Source organism: Lissotriton vulgaris, chromosome 2_1 (assembly GCF_964263255.1).
Source record: "Lissotriton vulgaris chromosome 2_1, aLisVul1.2, whole genome shotgun sequence".
Classification (NCBI taxonomy): domain Eukaryota; kingdom Metazoa; phylum Chordata; class Amphibia; order Caudata; family Salamandridae; genus Lissotriton; species Lissotriton vulgaris.
The window spans coordinates 884,712,143-884,734,099 of record NC_141687.1 but is presented as its reverse complement, the minus strand read 5'-3'; the positions used below and the strand labels follow the sequence as shown (position 1 = coordinate 884,734,099).

Here is a 21,957-nt window from a genome sequence, read left to right as displayed (position 1 = left end):
AATAGTTGTTTTGGAGGCAGAATTCTAGTAGTTGTAGAATGAGACATTTCAGTTCCTCTGATATCTCTGATTTTAATAGTGCCCATTCCATCGCTTCTAGCCCTTGTTTGTGGGGAATGGATGTGTACAATGAAGCTACATCAATAGAACATAGTGTCCATTCTTCATTATCGACCATCGTGATGTTCGTGAGGCTCCTTAAGAAATCTGACGTGTCTTCTATGTATGTAATCCATTTTTGCATAAATGGTTGCATGTATGTGTCAATGAAGATGCCTAAATTCTCGAATATTGATGAGCACCCTGAAACAATGGGCCTGAAGGGAGGGTCTCTCAAACTTTTGTGAACTTTAGGTAAAAAGTATATTTTAGGTCTTCGTGGGAAAGCTTGTTGTAAGTATCGCTTTATTGAGCTGTCTATCCAGTTTAGTTCCTCCGCTTTATCCAGAATGTCATCTAAATTTTGAGAAATGTTTATTGTGGGGTCATGTCCAAGTTTGGCGTATGTTTCCACGTTATGCACATGTTCATCTCCTTTAGAAATATAGAACGTTGAATCCATTAGAACTAGTGCACCACCTTTGTCAGCTCTCTGAAAAACCAGGTCTTTGTTTCTTGCTAACCTTTGGAGAGCGCTGTGTTCTGCACGTGTAAGGTTCCTTGTTTTCCTTTTGAATTGGATTTTGTTCATATCGGCTTTTACTAGAGTTTCAAATGTATCTAGCGTCTTGTGAGATGTTGGAGCCATGAAATTACTTTTGGGTTTAAATCGTTTATCTGTTTCCACTGTGTCTGTTGTTGGACTTAGGACTGCGAAGAAGTGTTTTAGTCTCAAAATTCTCATGAATTTAAATAGTGCTACTTCCATTTCCAATGCGTTCGTATGATATGTAGTTACGAAGGATATACCTTTGTTCAATATCTTTTTTTCGAAGTCTGACAGAGTATAGCCTGAGATGTTTATTATGAGATCTTGGTTTGACTTCTCAATCCTGTTTTCTTCAGTAGCTCTCTGTCCTTCTCCCTTTCCTTTTCCCTTTCCCTTTCCTCTTCTCGTTTTTTGTCTCCGGTCGATGTTATTGGGATGTCCGGTGGTTTGCTTGGTAGTGGGTCCTTCTCTAAAAAAGGAGCTGATGAGGGTCCAGCTGTTGTGTTAGTATGATCAGAAGATTGTGGTGTTGTCTTTTGAACTTGTGTGGTCACTATCGGTTGTCTTACAGAACTTAGTTCACTATCCGATACTACACTTTCGTCCGAGGAAGTTGGTTGTAGTTTTTTGTTGTTAAATCTTCGTTTGGCATAAACTTCCGCCCATGTGTATGCTTCGTTTAATTTGTAGTCGATAGTGTCTCGCTTAAATTTGCGCAGTTTAGTTTCTTCTAGCTCTTTTCCGTATTTATCTAGTCGTGTGTTGATGTCTTCTAAAGTTCTGCCCCACACATCATCTTCAATTCTTTCTGATAAATCCCGTTTTAAGTTAAAGATTTCTTCCTCTAAATCGGTTATGGTTTTGGCGAGTTCTTCTATTAGCAATAGTATTAGATTCAGTGAACACTTATTCAGAATCTCGAACCATTTTTCCATGAACTTGGGGTTGTTGTTCAATCTGTACAGCATAGGTCTTATTGCTAGTCTTAGTCCTCTAGGTATACGCTTAACGCGATGGTATTGAATAAGCGTCGTTGCGTGTAGTCGCTGGTTTAATTCACGTCTGGTCAGATATTCAAGCTGCTTTAGTTGTTGCGTAATCAATCCTCCTTGTGCATCAAAGGTTTTGGATTCCTTAATAAGTTTGTAGATTTGGTTTGCATCTTCTGTAGTGTATGCCTTAGTGTTGGCTCTGTTTTCTGTAATGGACGCTATGGAATCGAACAACATTTTTTTCTCTCTGGTGCTAGCACCCTGTTGCAGTAGAGTAGATAATGAATATTGGGGGGGGTAGCTGCACTCACTTATTTAAAACTTGAGGCGTTTGCTCGATATGTGTGCAGTACTGGTATGTAGCCTGCAAACTATGAGATATCATGTGTATATGGCCTGGCGATGAACCAGGACGCCAGTACGCACTACTCAGTTTGATGTAAACGTTAGTACATTTCTTTAATTTTTTCAGAGACAGTCAACGAAAAAATATTATTACATTCATTTTGAATTTTTCATTTGTTATGAACACATATTCTTTGTCATCAGAATAACATTCACATGCATAATTCATACAATTAGATATCATTGCATTTCATCTACACCCAATGCATTTCGGGGCTGGAGCCCCTTCGTCAGGGGTCTGTATATGAAAAAAAGGAAGAAAGGAATCTTATTACTAATGATGCATAACTATATATGGAAATCGATTTCATATGTTATGTACATGCCTTACCGCTGATGAAATAAAGTGTGTGAAATTTGAGATGATCCTGGATGTTTTTAAAATAACCTGAGTGGAAAAAAAGGGGGTAGGGTCTCATTTTAAATACATGAAATTGTATTGTTGGCTTTGTTGAGCAATAATTATCTGTGCAAAACATAGTGTTACCTGTATAGTTGACTGCTTAGAGTCTATGAAGAAAGGAGAATGATAGGAAAATGTCAAGGGTTTTTTTTTTAAATAGTTATGTGGGAAGCTCAAACATAAGCAGCTATTAATCTGGGTGCTAAACATAATATTGGATAATGCTCACCTTATTTTCATTTTCATTAGATCTAGAGCCTGTGTGAATGAAGAAAAGATTGCCATCGATTCCCTAAAGTGCGGAGATGCGCGTTTATTTAACAATTACCGATTGTTAGAAGCAAAGTTAACCTGTGAGTCTTAAGCGATGTATGTCAGACTCATCTCGTGCTCTAAGTTCGGGCGGATCTGTCAAAATAATAATATGCCATCAGACGCTGGCCAGCGTGTAAAAAAATATTGGGGTTTAAGTAAAAAAAGGGGGGTTTTAGCTTTCCTTACCGAGGCGGGAGACCGTGGCGACCCGTCGTAGCGTCTTTGCCGAGTGTTTGTGTGTGTTCGCGCAGTCCTTCGTTTGTTGTTATAGGAGCTCCGTGTATAGCTATTGAAAACGGACTTGCGCTATACTCAAACTTTAACTATTGTACTTTAACGGATTCTCTCACGCTCTTTCTGTGACGGTTATGCATTATTAGCATAACAGATGTAAACTTAGTGTGAACTCGGTATTGTAATAACGGGTAAAAATATTGACTTAATCCGACCTCGTAATGATGGTCGCCATCTTTAAAAGTTCGAAAGACAACATTTGCTAATATACAGTTGGTTGAACTAGCGGTTGTATTTATCAATTCTAGATAGTATGGGCAATCTAGAATGAAAGGTTTCGGTTTATGTGTTATGTCTCTTGGAATATAGCAATATGTTGGGGTATTGAAGGGGGAAAGAAGATTGTGTTGTTTGGTGGTGATTATCAATACATGTTACTCTGGTCATGAAGATAACAGCTTGTACATTTCCTATCTGTATATTATACTTTGAGATGTGTCCTGGTTACTTACATTATGGGTATCCTGCCTATTTCCATTCTAATTAGTCTTATGCTGTAATAACACCATGGATTATTAAGTATATTTTTGTGTAGGCATAGCAACCAAAAAAGTGTACTTTGTGAAGTGTGTTTATGTACCTTGTGGTGTATATTCTTAGTGAATCATTGTAATGAATCGGACTTAGAAGGTGTGGGTTTCTATAGAAAACAAATGAGGTCCAGCTTGTCATTTAGCCCATTAGGGGTAAGGGTCTGAAGCTTACGTATCCAGAATGTCTCTCTCTGGAGGAGAATTTTAGCATTGTCTATCCCTAGCCTTTGTGGAATCATTTCTATAATTTGGAATCTTAGTTGAGCTATTGAATGCCCTGATTCAATCCAGTGTTTTGCCAGGGGTGCTGTCAGATTTTTATTGCGGATGCGGCTCTTATGTTCCGTCAATCTTATTTTCAATTTTCTGTCTGTTTTTCCGACGTATATCAAACTGCATGGACATTTTATTAGGTACACTACGTGTTCAGAATTACAATTCGTGGTGTGCCTTAGTTGTATTTTTTCTCCTGTGCGTGGATGGAACAAAGTGTCCCCGAGTATTACATTGTTACAATTTTTGCAATTGTAACATTTTTGAGTCCCCTTATAGGTTCTGTTTCCTGTTGTGTCCTTACTGTTTGGTTTGTTCAGTAGTTCTTTCAGATTCTGTGATCTTTTATATGCGAATAAGGGTTTGTCGTGAAAAAGTGTTTCAAAGTCTTTTTCCGCTTTAATGATTTCCCATCTTTTGAGGATGATTCTTTGTATGTCTTTGGATGCAGATGAATATTTTGAAACAAATACCATTCTTTTATTCTCTGTTTTATTCTTTTTTTGTAAAAGATCCTTCCTAGGGATTTTTTTGATTTTGTTTAGTTGACCCTCTAGTAGTTTAATGGGATATCCTCTGTCCAGATATCTTTGCTTTTGTTGCTCAAGGCTTTTTGTACATTCAATGTCGTTGGAAGATATTCTCTTGATTCTCATGAATTGAGAAATTGGAAGATTGTTAATGAGGCTTGCTGGGTGAAAACTCTCATATAATAATGCCGTGTTTCTATCTGTTTCTTTTTTGAACAGTTTGGTTTGAATTAGTCCATCTTGTAATTCAACAAGCACATCTAGAAAGGGAAGTGCGGTGGTACTCACGCAGTGAGTGAATTGTATACGTGGGTTGGCCAGGTTTAGGCTTCTGATGTTTTGTAGGAGTTCTGAAGGGGAGCGTTTCCATATAATGAAAATGTCGTCTATGTAGCGCTTGTAATAGACTATACCTTCCTGCCATGTGGGGTCTTCCATTATGTAGTCCGTTTCGAATTTCGCCATGAAGATATTTGCGTAGACGCATGCTCCTGGAAATCCCATCGCTGTGCCTGTTAATTGGATGAAAAAGTCATCTTTCCATAAGAAATAGTTGTTTTGGAGGCAGAATTCTAGTAGTTGTAGAATGAGACATTTCAGTTCCTCTGATATCTCTGATTTTAATAGTGCCCATTCCATCGCTTCTAGCCCTTGTTTGTGGGGAATGGATGTGTACAATGAAGCTACATCAATAGAACATAGTGTCCATTCTTCATTATCGACCATCGTGATGTTCGTGAGGCTCCTTAAGAAATCTGACGTGTCTTCTATGTATGTAATCCATTTTTGCATAAATGGTTGCATGTATGTGTCAATGAAGATGCCTAAATTCTCGAATATTGATGAGCACCCTGAAACAATGGGCCTGAAGGGAGGGTCTCTCAAACTTTTGTGAACTTTAGGTAAAAAGTATATTTTAGGTCTTCGTGGGAAAGCTTGTTGTAAGTATTGCTTTGTTGAGCTGTCTATCCAGTTTAGTTCCTCCGCTTTATCCAGAATGTCATCTAAATTTTGAGAAATGTTTATTGTGGGGTCATGTCCAAGTTTGGCGTATGTTTCCACGTTATGCACATGTTCATCTCCTTTAGAAATATAGAACGTTGAATCCATTAGAACTAGTGCACCACCTTTGTCAGCTCTCTGAAAGACCAGGTCTTTGTTTCTTGCTAACCTTTGGAGAGCGCTATGTTCTGCAAGTGTAAGGTTCCTTGTTTTCCTTTTGAATTGGATTTTGTTCATATCGGCTTTTACTAGAGTTTCAAATGTATCTAGCGTCTTGTGAGATGTTGGAGCCATGAAATTACTTTTGGGTTTAAATCGTTTATCTGTTTCCACTGTGTCTGTTGTTGGACTTAGGACTGCGAAGAAGTGTTTTTTTTCTCAAAATTCTCATGAATTTAAATAGTGCTATACTATTGCTAATAGAAGAACTCGCCAAAACCATAACCGATTTAGAGGAAGAAATCTTTAACTTAAAATGGGATTTATCAGAAAGAATTGAAGATGATGTGTGGGGCAGAACTTTAGAAGACATCAACACACGACTAGATAAATACGGAAAAGAGCTAGAAGAAACTAAACTGCGCAAATTTAAGCGAGACACTATCGACTACAAATTAAACGAAGCATACACATGGGCGGAAGTTTATGCCAAACGAAGATTTAACAACAAAAAACTACAACCAACTTCCTCGGACGAAAGTGTAGTATCGGATAGTGAACTAAGTTCTGTAAGACAACCGATAGTGACCACACAAGTTCAAAAGACAACACCACAATCTTCTGATTCTACTAACACAACAGCTGGACCCTCATCAGCTCCTTTTTTAGAGAAGGACCCACTACCAAGCAAACCACCGGACATCCCAATAACATCGACCGGAGACAAAAAACGAGAAGAGGAAAGGGAAAGGGAAAAGGAAAGGGAGAAGGACAGAGAGCTACTGAAGAAAACAGGATTGAGAAGTCAAACCAAGATCTCATAATAAACATCTCAGGCTATACTCTGTCAGACTTCGAAAAAAAGATATTGAACAAAGGTATATCCTTCGTAACTACATATCATACGAACGCATTGGAAATGGAAGTAGCACTATTTAAATTCATGAGAATTTTGAGACTAAAACACTTCTTCGCAGTCCTAAGTCCAACAACAGACACAGTGGAAACAGATAAACGATTTAAACCCAAAAGTAATTTCATGGCTCCAACATCTCACAAGACGCTAGATACATTTGAAACTCTAGTAAAAGCCGATATGAACAAAATCCAATTCAAAAGGAAAACAAGGAACCTTACACGTGCAGAACACAGCGCTCTCCAAAGGTTAGCAAGAAACAAAGACCTGGTTTTTCAGAGAGCTGACAAAGGTGGTGCACTAGTTCTAATGGATTCAACGTTCTATATTTCTAAAGGAGATGAACATGTGCATAACGTGGAAACATACGCCAAACTTGGACATGACCCCACAATAAACATTTCTCAAAATTTAGATGACATTCTGGATAAAGCGGAGGAACTAAACTGGATAGACAGCTCAACAAAGCGATACTTACAACAAGCTTTCCCACGAAGACCTAAAATATACTTTTTACCTAAAGTTCACAAAAGTTTGAGAGACCCTCCCTTCAGGCCTATTGTTTCAGGGTGCTCATCAATATTCGAGAATTTAGGCATCTTCATTGACACATACATGCAACCATTTATGCAAAAATGGATTACATACATAGAAGACACGTCAGATTTCTTAAGGAGCCTCACGAACATCACAATGGTCGATAATGAAGAATGGACACTATGTTCTATTGATGTAGCTTCATTGTACACATCCATTCCCCACAAACAAGGGCTAGAAGCGATGGAATGGGCACTATTAAAATCAGAGATATCAGAGGAACTGAAATGTCTCATTCTACAACTACTAGAATTCTGCCTCCAAAACAACTATTTCTTATGGAAAGATGACTTTTTCATCCAATTAACAGGCACAGCGATGGGATTTCCAGGAGCATGCGTCTACGCAAATATCTTCATGGCGAAATTCGAAACGGACTACATACTGGAAGACCCCACATGGCAGGAAGGTATAGTCTATTACAAGCGCTACATAGACGACATTTTCATTATATGGAAACGCTCCCCTTCAGAACTCCTACAAAACATCAGAAGCCTAAACCTGGCCAACCCACGTATACAATTCACTCACTGCGTGAGTACCACCGCACTTCCCTTTCTAGATGTGCTTGTTGAATTACAAGATGGACTAATTCAAACCAAACTGTTCAAAAAAGAAACAGATAGAAACACGGCATTATTATATGAGAGTTTTCACCCAGCAAGCCTCATTAACAATCTTCCAATTTCTCAATTCATGAGAATCAAGAGAATTTCTTCCAAAGACATTGAATGTACAAAAAGCCTTGAGCAACAAAAGCAAAGATATCTGGACAGAGGATATCCCATTAAACTACTAGAGGGTCAACTAAACAAAATCAAAAAAATCCCTAGGAAGGATCTTTTACAAAAAAAGAATAAAACAGAGAATAAAAGAATGGTATTTGTTTCAAAATATTCATCTGCATCCAAAGACATACAAAGAATCATCCTCAAAAGATGGGAAATCATTAAAGCGGAAAAAGACTTTGAAACACTTTTTCACGACAAACCCTTATTCGCATATAAAAGATCACAGAATCTGAAAGAACTACTGAACAAACCAAACAGTAAGGACACGACAGGAAACAGAACCTATAAGGGGACTCAAAAATGTTACAATTGCAAAAATTGTAACAATGTAATACTCGGGGACACTTTGTTCCATCCACGCACAGGAGAAAAAATACAACTAAGGCACACCACGAATTGTAATTCTGAACACGTAGTGTACCTAATAAAATGTCCATGCAGTTTGATATACGTCGGAAAAACAGACAGAAAATTGAAAATAAGATTGACGGAACATAAGAGCCGCATCCGCAATAAAAATCTGACAGCACCCCTGGCAAAACACTGGATTGAATCAGGGCATTCAATAGCTCAACTAAGATTCCAAATTATAGAAATGATTCCACAAAGGCTAGGGATAGACAATGCTAAAATTCTCCTCCAGAGAGGGACATTCTGGATACGTAAGCTTCAGACCCTTACCCCTAATGGGCTAAATGACAAGCTGGACCTCATTTGTTTTCTATAGAAACCCACACCTTCTAAGTCCGATTCATTACAATGATTCACTAAGAATATACACCACAAGGTACATAAACACACTTCACAAAGTACACTTTTTTGGTTGCTATGCCTACACAAAAATATACATAATAATCCATGGTGTTGTTACAGCATAAGACTAATTAGAATGGAAATAGGCAGGATACCCATAATGTAAGTAACCAGGACACATCTCAAAGTATAATATACAGATAGGAAATGTACAAGCTGTTATCTTCATGACCAGAGTAACATGTATTGATAATCACCACCAAACAACACAATCTTCTTTCCCCCTTCAATACCCCAACATATTGCTATATTCCAAGAGACATAACACATAAACCGAAACCTTTCATTCTAGATTGCCCATACTATCTAGAATTGATAAATACAACCGCTAGTTCAACCAACTGTATATTAGCAAATGTTGTCTTTCGAACTTTTAAAGATGGCGACCATCATTACGAGGTCGGATTAAGTCAATATTTTTACCCGTTATTACAATACCGAGTTCACACTAAGTTTACATCTGTTATGCTAATAATGCATAACCGTCACAGAAAGAGCGTGAGAGAATCCGTTAAAGTACAATAGTTAAAGTTTGAGTATAGCGCAAGTCCGTTTTCAATGGCTATACACGGAGCTCCTATAACAACAAACGAAGGACTGCGCGAACACACACAAACACTCGGCAAAGACGCTACGACGGGTCGCCACGGTCTCCCGCCTCGGTAAGGAAAGCTAAAACCCCCCTTTTTTTACTTAAACCCCAATATTTTTTTACACGCTGGCCAGCGTCTGATGGCATATTATTATTTTGACAGATCCGCCCGAACTTAGAGCACGAGATGAGTCTGACATACATCGCTTAAGACTCACAGGTAAACTTTGCTTCTAACAATCGGTAATTGTTAAATAAACGCGCATCTCCGCACTTTAGGTAATAGATGGCAATCTTTTCTTCATTCACACAGGCTCTAGATCTAATGAAAATGAAAATAAGGTGAGCATTATCCAATATTATGTTTAGCACCCAGATTAATAGCTGCTTATGTTTGAGCTTCCCACATAACTATTTAAAAAAAAAAACCCTTGACATTTTCCTATCATTCTCCTTTCTTCATAGACTCTAAGCAGTCAACTATACAGGTAACACTATTTTTTGCACAGATAATTATTGCTCAACAAAGCCAACAATACAATTTCATGTATTTAAAATGAGACCCTACCCCCTTTTTTTCACTCAGGTTATTTTAAAAACATCCAGGATCATCACAAATTTCACACACTTTATTTCATCAGCGGTAAGGCATGTACATAACATATGAAATCGATTTCCATATATAGTTATGCATCATTAGTAATAAGATTCCTTTCTTCCTTTTTTTTCATATACAGACCCCTGACGAAGGGGCTCCCGCCCCGAAATGCATTGGGTGTAGATGAAATGCAATGATATCTAATTGTATGAATTATGCATGTGAATGTTATTCTGATGACAAAGAATATGTGTTCATAACAAATGAAAAATTCAAAATGAATGTAATAATATTTTTTCGTTGACTGTCTCTGAAAAGATTTAAGAAATGTACTAACGTTTACATCCTACTCTATTCTCAGGCACTGTCATTGTGTCTGACTCACTTTTTGTGTAATCTCCAAAAGTAGATGCATATTGTGGAAATGAATCACTAATAACACGTGGTTTCACTTGCTGAAATTGATCAAAATTCTGTGGACATCCTGCTGTGCTATTCTGCATTTAAGGTCGCAGAATTGAAGCTGAAGGCAAAGTCCCACTAAACAACCTCCTATTCTGCACAGGTGTCAGCCGGATTGGGACCATTGATTTACTAGTCTATCTATGCCATGGGAATTATATTCTGTTTCATAGGGATCATTTGATGCTTTGTTTATGTCCCATTAGAATGCAGCTTTATATTAAATATGCAACTTATTTTCCAATACCCTTCTGTACTATTGTTAGCATTGTTAAACTTCTGCCTTTGCCTCAAGATCTATTTCCCCTTCTTCTTGAAAGACCTTGAAATACGCACCATTTCTCTGCGGAATAAATTCTTATCTCCTGACTGAAATAATTTACTATGTGCCATCATCAATTTCTCTGTAGAGCCACGGTAATCACTGCAGTATGTCGTCTCTGCCAATATTCCATCGGGCTACATTACTTGCCAACATATTACACTTTGGTGAAGCTGCAAACTCGACTCCAGACGCAAACCCAACACAAAAGCCCAAACAAATCCCAAAGCACCTTCTTTCATTGGATCCTAAATTCCACTATAATGTCTAAAAATCTAGACATGTGTCTCACAGTATGCATGAACCAACTCATCTTCATTTTGAGTTGCTCTCATGATCTTTGACAAATTATCCTGTTTTCTGGAACCTTTGGGTTGAAATGCTTAACAGCTGCTGTGTACTTTTCCATCAGCAAAGATGAAGGCACATAAGTCATGTATCTCTTTAATCGCCCACTTCGCTACCACTTTGCAACCAATCCACACATGTTTTGGACCATTAATTGAGAACATTGCGTTCAAATCTACCCACAGTACTTTAGATACTGTAACAATTTTTTTTCTACCTTTTGCGTACCATTTTTCAGGATCTTTCATTAGCTTTGGAAAATCTTTTGTAAAGGTCCATAGGTCATTCCTGCTCAGAGGCACACAAACATAAACTGGACCAAGGCTTCGTGGTGCTTGTCTCGGTGTAAATTTTCCTACAACAACATCGCATTCAGAATCACTTATGGCTTTTTTCATTTCACCTTTCAGCTGATTGTTCTTATTGTTCAATCCAATCTCATTAAGATTTCCACATTCTCCAAATCTCTGATTAATTCTATAATTTCTTTTTTAAAAAGCTACATTTTACAATGAATTCTTTTCTTAATTCAGATTTTGTCATTTTTATTTTGTGAGGCTTACAAATGAAATGTTCATTTTATTCATAACTACTCTCAATTCTTTAGCAACACTTTCTAATTGTTCATACACACCACAAGCTCTCTTCCCTGATGCCAAATTCTAAAAAAGGGAGCTCATCAAAAGTTAATTTACTTATCTTGTAATTATCAAGAAAACATTCATCAAATTGTTTTATATTCACTTGACTCGCTGGACCACCATTCTGAGCCACTGCTTTCAAACTCTTCGATATTACATCAGCTTTCAAATCTCCTTCTTTCTCACTCGTTTCGCTCAACTCAGATTTTCCAGCTTCATTATAAGACAGCAGTCTTGACAGCACAACACCCAACAGTTCATACTTTTCATCAGAATCGTTTTTATAATTCTCCTCGATTTTCTTTTTATTTTCTGTAATTCTTTATTTGGTCTGCAGTAATCAAAGGAAATGCACCAACAGTTTCAAACACTTCTCTACACCACACCTTTTCCCTCATACACAACTAGCGTTCATCCAATCTTGTACAGCCTTACCAACCTCGCTTCTGTCCAACTCAGTGCTTTAGTTAAAACAGTATGTGAATTCTCATACTTAAAATAGAATACGACACAGTTCATATTAGCAGGTACAATAAAACATACTGGCTATTCGGCAACTGTGCTGTGGAAACTGTCTACCCCTTCCTTTACCAAGGTGTCCTTCATCTTGCGAGTCTAGGTAAGTCCCCCTAGGGTTAAAATGTCTGTGCAGCTCAAATCCATGCTTAGATGCAGATTACCCCAGTTTATTACAGTCTTCCCTGCCCCCCAACACAGTCTTGCCACAGTGCAGGCCCCTCTGTTCTCTGTGTAGCCGGTAGGGGTTCAGCCACATGCATCTCTATTCTCTCCTGCTTTTGGGAGGAGGTGCTCTGGTTGCAGAAGCAGCCCTCAGTCCAAGTAGGTGCAGGCAGGCAAGAGCCGCTGCCTGAAGTGTTTCGCCAAATGTTGGTACTGGGGATTGGTGGGCCTCATGGCAGGCCCTGGATCCTTTTCTAGGTCGCACAGTGATCCATTGCAGGTGTCCTGCCATATGGACAGGGCCACAGCGCCACAATGGCAGCCTTCATGCAAAGAAACAAATTCATGCTTATGTGTTTCACAAAAGCACAGGGCAGCCAAAGGGAAATGTTGCATTAGGAACATAGTTCCTGTTTAAAAAGATATGAAGCGTAAGAGTTTGCAAAATCAGAATAAAAGCCCCGAATGGCATTGGCTTTACCTTTTAATGTTTAATTCTGCCAGGGAATTGCATCGCTCCTGGGAGTAGCCATTGTCTCCTGCAGTCAACAACGATTAATTATATGACCAGTTAAGGTCACAGAACAATGCATCGAGCTGTATGGAGTTGACGTTTAATGCTGAATGAACTTAGAGTTGTCAATGAAACAAATTCATTATTTTGTCTGGTATGGAAGAGACATCTAGTATCGAGATAATTTGGGCTGTGTATTATTAAGATGCAAAGTGAATTTATTTAAATATTTTTCAGCATGTTGTAAGTTCATCTTCTTAAGCATTTGACTACACTGGTTAACAACCAATAGCATGCATGAGGCTCGAGATCCAGCTGACTTTGTCTTCTGAGCCTGAATGAGTTGGAGGTTGATTGTATATGTTACAGCTCCGGTAATGTCTGGAATATCCCTCTGTGAATAGGTAGAGATGTGTACATTACAATATCAATGAGAATAAGATGGCAAATTCAACATCGGTTATCGGCTACACCCCACAAATATCTATGTTAAGTTAATTTTTTTAGGTTTAACATGTAAATGCTCTTGTGCCATTTATGGAAACATCAATACATCTATACCGAGTTTATTAATACAGAAAAAAAGTCAAAGGCTATCCCCTACAGCTATTGGTTACTTTCTGTCTCATTCTGCATCAGCCTACAGAACAGCATAAATAGGGTGGACAATTAATTTACCCACTTCAGTCACTAGCTCTTTTTGCCAGCATTTTTAATTTTTTGGTACAGGTCATAGGAAAGGTGTTTGGTGTTTTGCTATCCAAGCATTGTGAATAATGGCATTTTGCCTAGCTAGATGGGATTCCGAGAAAATAGGAGTTACGCTCCATGGAGCTCCGATTAGTAGCGTCCTCCCCAGCCAGGATGCTCGTAAATTTAAAACTCCACACACAGAGCTTAGTATTACACGTCTTCATTTCTCTGCGTGTAACTGCAAACTCAACGTTCTGAACATGAACTCTCTTCAATACACCCGAACACTTCATATTTCTACGGAGATTATCGACACTACATCTCCCCCTTTAAGTGCTGTTTCCAGGATTGATGTGCAATAATTTCATTTATCATCAACATATCTTTGCTCGTTTTAGCAATGATTTGTTCTAATGAAATAGAGGCAGGTGTATTGGATCTTACGATGAAGTTAATGTAGGTCTCAGCTGCTTTGGAACGGGTGCCAGGTCACTGTACTGACATATGTGGAAAGTAGTCAGCAGGGGATTGATCTTTTCCTGGTCTGTGCACAATAGTGTAGTCCTATTCCTATATTCGCACACCCCAACCTGCTCACCTGGACTTGCACCATTCATGCCATTGTCAAGTCCTTGCGACGTGCTTTCTTCATGGTCGTTCTGGCCAATCTGAATCGGTAGACCTTCTTTTTGCGTGGCCATCGGAGCGTTTCGACTCTTGAATGACTTTCGAGCTGTGAGGCTGGACTGTTCCCATGAGGACCAGGGTGAAGACGGATTTGCAAATGGCTGGGTATGAACTGGGATTGCGAAGTAAGCTAAAGAACGATGATGAATTTAACCCAAAACTGTGACTGGGAGTGAGTGTCCGAAAAGTTTCAGCGCTCCCTCCATCATCTCCTTGTGTTTGCTTTGTGTTCTCTAAGTTGGCAGGATATGCCCACACATGGGTCCCTTGTTCACTTTGCCACTGGATTCGAGCTAGCCTGGCTGCCCCGAAACCAGTCCCAGAATGCTTGTTTTCCAGTCCGAGTGGACCTGCCCTGGTAGTTCGGGCTGGACTGTTCCTATTGGGAATAGGGTCAAGCCTGATTTGGATATGGATGGGTCCAAGCTGGAATGGCATGGTGAGCAGAATATCAATGGATCAGGCACAGATCTACGATTGGGTGAATGTTTGACAATGTTCAACATTCCCTTCATCATCTTTTTGTGTTGCATTTTCACCCTATATGGAAAGGGTATGCCCAGATGTGGGTTTCATGCTTGCTACATTACAGGATTCAAGCAAGCCGGGCTAATGAGGGGTGATGCCCCAAAACCATTCAGAGGATGCTTGATTTTGGGCCCAGGTACTACTTAGCCCAGCAGTTTGGGCTGGACTGTTCCCATGGGGAACATGGCCAAGGCTGATTTGCATATGGCTGAGTCTGAACTGGAATGGCATGGCGGGCAAAATAACGATAGATTAAACCCAGTCCTGTGACTCGGGTGAATGTTTGACAATGTTTAATATTCCGTCCAAATTCTTTTTTATGAAAAAGATAAAACAAACATGCAATACCGTCAGACGAAAGAGTACAAATAATCCTCTGGATGGAGTCATGGCGATTCCATGTATGTTTTTTAAAGAAGTTATATAAAATAGGTCTTGCACACATTGCTGCACTGTCAAGCCTGACGTAAAAAAGGAAGTTGTGGAAAAAGACACCAGTATTGGAGATTTCATGTTCTAGGAGGACGGTAGAATGGGCAGACCTTTCAAGATTGCAACAAACATCCCATTAACAATCCTCGACAAGGTAAGTGGATATGTCAGCCCTGCTCAGGTTCAGACTGGCATATCGGACAATCTACCAGTGTCCAAAGGGCTTGTCTCAAATATCCATGTATGTGCCGTGTTTGGCTGTTTGTGGGCCTGTTTTTAATGCTCTACTGGACTGGTTTATACTGTTTATTTCTTTGATATCGCCAAAAATATTGTCTGTAGCAAGCATAAATGCATGCAGTCTCTCATACCTTTTCATAGCACCTATACAGCGTGTCTTTACAAGTTTAAAACTGCCCTGATTTGCAAAGATTGGCCTAATTTTTACTTATCTGATTTGCTAGTTGAGAACCACTTTGGTGACCGGAGTTTAGCCATGGTCCTGCCCAGTGAAAGCTTGTGCAGTTGGTGCTTTGCTGTCTCATGTGTCGCATGACTGTTTCTGATTTACCTTTACCGAGGAGGTATTTTCTGAGAGATGATGCTCCTTTGCTGCTGACCACTTACTAATAAGACCTACATCACTCTTTGCATGAGTATCGGAACAAAACAATACAAATCATTATAGTTTGGCAATGGTGCAAAGTTGTAACTATTCTAAATCGATTTAGAATAGTTGCAATTGTTCAGCATTGGCTAATCTATGAGGATTAGTATCCCCTGTGCTGCAGAGCACATGCAGGCAATTCCAGCACAAACGGGTCAGCTTTACTGAAAGGTGATAAGGAGAAGCTTCAAGATATGTGACACAAGTGACTGCTGGAAACTGCTGCATTTATAGATCCCACAAAAATTCCTGCATAAGAGACGGCATAGCGGTTTTAGAGATAAAAAATCGACTGTATCCAGTACCCCTTCTTTAGCAGAACTCCTAGCACAGGGACTGTTTGTTTAGTATATATATGTGTGTTTGTATATGTGTGTATATGTGTAGTCCTATTTTCATTACTATCACTGGGTGTATGTATGCAGGTGGAAAATGTGCTGACATTACCGTGAGCAAGCCTAACGGCGAAACGCGTCGGCTTTGTTGAACCTTTGTGGTAAATAAACACCTTCAATATCTCGGAGTGTCCCGACCTTTTTCTGTGCCCTGGAGGGCAGGCAGGAAACGTGGAATATTTTCTCAAAAACGCCGGTTTTGAGGAAGGGACCGCTGTGCAGTTTGAGCCCAGGATTACCGGCAACTTTGTGCAAAAAAAAAAAAAAAATAATATATATATATATATATATATATATATATATATATATATATATATATATATATATATATATATATATATATATATATATATATATATATATATATATATATATATATATATATATATATATATATATATATATATATATATATATATATATATATATATATATATATATATATTTCCAACTTTGCACATCTCATTTTCAAAGCTGCTTTTTTTTTTATTGCTTCATGATTTTATTCTTTGGACGGACTACCCAGACCGCCTTGCTGTCCTAATAAGTTAGAAGCTAGTCTCACTGTTAGCTTAACGGAGACAGTTAAAACTTTATATCTTCAGGCTGGTCATATCCAGAACCATATTTACTCCTCAGACTCGAATGCTTCTATTCTAGAAGTCAATTCTGTGCCTTAGACTGTCCTCTCATTAATTTATTCCATAATAGACTGACCTAGAAACAGACTGAGTCATCCTAAGCCTGTTTACACCTATTGTATAACTTGAACTAAAGTCACTCCTGCTTGACTTGAGCACTGTTCTGTCCTCAATACCTGACATTCCCTCTGATGTTCCTCTTGCCACACACTTTGTGCTTAGTTTGATACACGGTCCCTAAGATCAAAATGCTCCCTAAACATATTATCTGGTCTCTTAAGCTAAGCATCTGATGGATATTGTTTAACAGCGAGCTCTCAAAGCTTAACCTGACATAAAAAAGACTGAATGAGCCTGTTATAAAACATATCTTCAGAGTAACGGAAGTACTTGTAAGTCCTCTGTCAGTGCATTCAATAAGGATGTTTTTCTGTTTGTGCAGACTATATTTCTAATCACATTTTGGAAGCATCCAATCACACTAGAATTGTTGAACATTGTATCTGCCTTCTCCAGTCCTCATTATGCTACTTTGTGTGTGCCTGTTTCTCTTCAGTTCAATGAATAACTATCAAAATGTTTTTACTACATCTAGAAACTGAACCGAAGGCCGTCCACACAGAATTACCCGTTTTACCACATTTTATATAAAATGTGTTAAAACAGGGATAATACTGATTATTTTACTGCTAATAGAGCAGTGACAAGCTCTTACTCGAGTCTTGATTTCCTCCTGTTTCCATTACAGCAAATAAGTATAGTTGAGTCTTCTCAAATATCTCTTTCAGTGACTGCAAAGCTCCGAAAATCTAACAGCTTGTCTGGTTCTGGCTTTATTTCGGTGTGAACACGTTTACACACTTTTGATGCGTTACACTGGTTACCAGTACAAAAAAGAATTCTGTTTAATTTATTGAGAAAGTTCTAAAAAATCTGTATTAAATTGAGGAAAACATTTTCTTCACTTTCTATTTATTCCTTATTTTCTTTTGTGCCAAATGAGATAATACTTGTGTAGCCTCTTAAATGATCCCTTTACTAAACGTGCGAGGCACGGTGGACAGTCCTCCTCTTCAGCTAAGCTTGGAATGCCCTTCCTTAGCCATAACGAAAAAATATTGAATCCTAATACTTTTGTAATGTGTTAAAAGAAAAGGATTTTTAAAGAGTAGGTTTTACTATCTTATCTGTTGTCCACAGTCCTATATAGAGCTACATGAATCGTGAGGTGCTAGTCTGCACTGTATACATTAATTCCGCTCTCAGTTTAAAGACCTGTTGGAGGTTAAGTCTGTCTTTTTTTTGCCTTCTCTTAATCGCCAACTCACACACGCACTGTTGAAAATTGTACATGACTCATTTCTGTTATCTTACTTCATGTAAATAGCTTGCACATTAGTTGAAAGCTTTTTAGGCCTGCAAATATTTATCTCAACAACTGTTTTAAAAGCCAGAAATGTTCACATCCCTTTCCATTGCTGCATTAATTTCCATGTTTAAGTTACCAATATATTTTTACTTGCCTGTCAGGCCAAATGAGGTAATGTTTGTAGAAATATTTGTAGCATTTCCCTGATTATTTAAGGGCATATTTAGAGGGATTGTGTCCTTTCTGACTGGTGCCTTTTGTGGTCTCCATGGCCAAGTCTTAATTTCTGATGGCGAATATCTGCCTTGTTCTTTTTATGGACGTTGGGAAGATTCCTCTTAATCGAACTAAGCTGTCTCAATAATCATGCTGAAATTGACTGTTTAGTCATTTGATTTCTAAGACTATTGAAATAATGTCCAAGTCTCATAATTTATTCAACCCCTATACATTTTTAGGTCGAGTGTAGAGCCAGTGGGAATGTGCTGCTTTATAAGACTTACTGTACTGGAGTATGTAATAGAAGCCCTGCCCACTCTCTGCTCATGTTTATAATTGACTTGTGTCCTTGACCTTCGTAAATGACGGCTTCTTATTCGTTAATAGGCTTGTTAGTTCCTCCTTAGTACCGCCTTGTCTTCATTTGTAACCTCCCATGGCGACTGGTGCCTTCACTTTGGTTGTTACACAGTACCTGTTATTTAGTCTTGTAAGCACTATTTTCTTTGAGATTCTCCTACATCAGGCAGTACGACGTGCTTTGCTTACATTAAGCCTGCCATGCGTGCGTTCACTTTCAAATCAATGGGAGGAGCTTGTTAGCAATGCCATAGGTCTCGCATTTACATGCGAGACTTATTGCAAATATATTTTTTTTATTGGAGAAAGGCCTCTGACGACAATGATGATGGTGACTTCATAGAGGTGCCCGAGAAGGAACGGTATGAACCCCTCATTCAAGACTACCTTCAGAAGGAGTATGGTGAGTCCGCTCCGCAGCGGAAAGCTTCCTTCGTGCATGTTGCTGCAGCAGTAAACTAAATAAACCGCCATTAAGAAGCAATAAAGTGACCAGCCGTATGGCTAATCACTCCGCCGGCAGAGAATAAGTCATTACATACATAGAGGGGCTCGGAGGGGCGCTAGATAATCAAATCCTTTATAGGGGGCGAAGCACCTGGGACAGGGAGCTTACTTCCTTCCATTCATCGTATTCCTAAATATGTAAGAGGGAAAGGTGCTGTGTGTAATTTACAAATGAATATTTTTGATCCCTCCTTCGAAAAAGTCACAGTATAAATATATATGTCATAGCAATAGCAGTGTTTTTTGACAAAATTAAACGAGATTACCTTGGTTTACAATGTTTGTGTGATTTACACCTGTCTGGTGCAGATTTATGAAAGTACGTTTTCTGTGCACACACATTTAATGCTGGTAGTGGAAATAAAAGGCAGTAGTTCTTCTATTGCCTTGCAAAGTACTTTTTTCATTGAAGTACCCAAATACTTCTAAACTGGCCTCCAAAATATGTTTTCCTTTTTGTGGTTTACCCCTCACTTTGGGCTTTGTCTCGAAACCTGTTCTGTTAAAAATCATTGGTTTCCGACACCCATGTCTATCACATGGTCATTCTTTTTCAGATCTGCTTTAAAAGGCAACTATTGCTGTCTTGCCAGATGAGTTATCATAAAAGTGAGAATTGGTATACTGTTGATTGGACGGTTTGGGCATTCTTCCTGCCAGATGAATGGTTCCGTTTTACAACCTGACCCTTCTTAAGCCTACAGTGGTGCAGTGCCAGAATATCAAATTGTTTGGTGCTGCATTGCCAGGTCAATAGGAAGTCTTTCACTACTGCTGAGAAGATCCATTTTCTCCCAGGGTGCATGCAAGTACTTCTCCGCGTCTTGACCTTCATGGCATCTTGTATCCCAGTGATGCCATTCAGCATCATGTGAAGCCTACTCCAATTCATCTAGCTTCTCACAGCGATGAATGAGGTGACTCTTCCTGTATTCCTGTCATGATCACCAGAGATACTGTCAGTGGTGCCCAAACTTTGTAGAACCATGACACACTTATTAGAATGGCAAACTTTCGTGACCTACCTACCTTTAATGGACGTGAAGAGTTACGATTTTTGAGTGTAGCTAAAGCTTTGTGTGGTAGCTCACATTTTCAATTGAAAGGGTCACTAACTTTGCTCAAACATGCAGTTTACTGATAGAACTATATAGCACAGGAATGATAACGTGCAGAGATCGGATTTCTGTGAATATGTATAATTTGTGCTTCACCAAGTTAATGCCTTGCTTTGTTTTGATCCTATTAAAATCTCTGTTTCCATCACACATCAGAATTACAAAAACCTGCTTCAGTTTTCCTTTCCTAACTGCTAAATGCATACAGTCCATTTACAGGTATTTACATTTTGTTGCAAAAAATGACATCCCAGAGACGTTCCTTTCACATTCCCTATAATCCAGCAAGCTTGTCACATAGTTCACTTTAAAAGCTCCTCTCATTTTTCAGCCAGAGAAATGAAAGTAAATTCCAATCCTGCAGCAATTTGTCAGAAGACATAGCCACCAAAAATCTTCTCACGGGCCTCACAGTTTTGGAAACCCTACTATATAGGCTGTGATGGGTCCATTCAAATATTGCAGCTGAGTATGTTGAAAGCCTAGGACAGGACATGAACATGTGTAAGAGTTTTGCTTCATCTGTCCCACATCTGAGGCACCTGTCAGATGATCCTGGAAACATTCTATGAAGCTAATTTGGGGTCAAGTAGCTGTGGGGTAGTATATTAAATTGTAGTAATTTAAACCTCACATCTTGTGTCACAGTGTTAGGATAAGCCATTATTTTTCTCTAGTCACTTTAATCGACATGCAGGGAATGACATTAGAGGAGCCTGCAGTGGGAAGGGTGTCAAAGAACAACGTGCATGCTTTATCCATAGGATGGCACTGTGAGGAAGGAACAATTGTTTTTTCGAAGTTTTCTGCAGAAATTGTACTGTGCTTTCCTTCTCCTAGGTCTCATGAAACTAGTAATTCTTCTCATTTAATCATCATGCTGAGAAAGGTGCCGGCAAACCCTAGCTAATTTATCAGACGGAATCTTAAAGTGGGCATTTGTGTCATCTGGAAAATGTAGCCGCTTAGATTGCCCCTGCTCCACTAAAAAAAAAAAAAAAAAAAAAAAAAAAAAAAAGTCTCACATTTTATATAGCATCTTTCACTATTTATCTGTTTCTGAGTCTTGAAGACCTTATTCTCCCAGTGTAAAGTGTGAACATATCACCCCATAAGGTTTCAAGGCGCTGGGGGCCGTTGGGTACATTAAGTGAGCTATTGCCCAGAGTCACATGATGCTAAGATGAGCTATCCCCGGGGATCATACCGTGATCCCCACGCTCATAAGTCCACAGCTCTCCTTCCCTTGTATTGTTCCTTGCGGGCCCCCAGCATCAGCATTCCATCTTTTACATTTTGATCCTTCTGCGGGTTTGTATGCTTACCAGGTGAGGTTCAGATTAAAATGGCTTCTCTCTCCTGCCAAATGAATCATAAAGATAGCTACCTGTATTTCTAGGTCTATCCTGGGCAGCACATGCACTGCTGCGAGCATGCAGTATTGGAGTATGGATTTAAAGCCCGGCCCACTCTCCTCCTATATTTTTTATTTACTTATGTCATTATCCTAT

At 38.9% G+C, this 21,957-nt stretch overlaps 1 protein-coding gene across 3 annotated transcripts in view; it reads left to right on the top strand.

Annotated features, from left to right (window-relative positions):
- The window catches only part of NIPAL3 (NIPA like domain containing 3), a 190,700-nt gene that overhangs the window by 5,711 nt on the left and 163,032 nt on the right, over window positions 1-21,957 (top strand). The window lies entirely within an intron of this gene.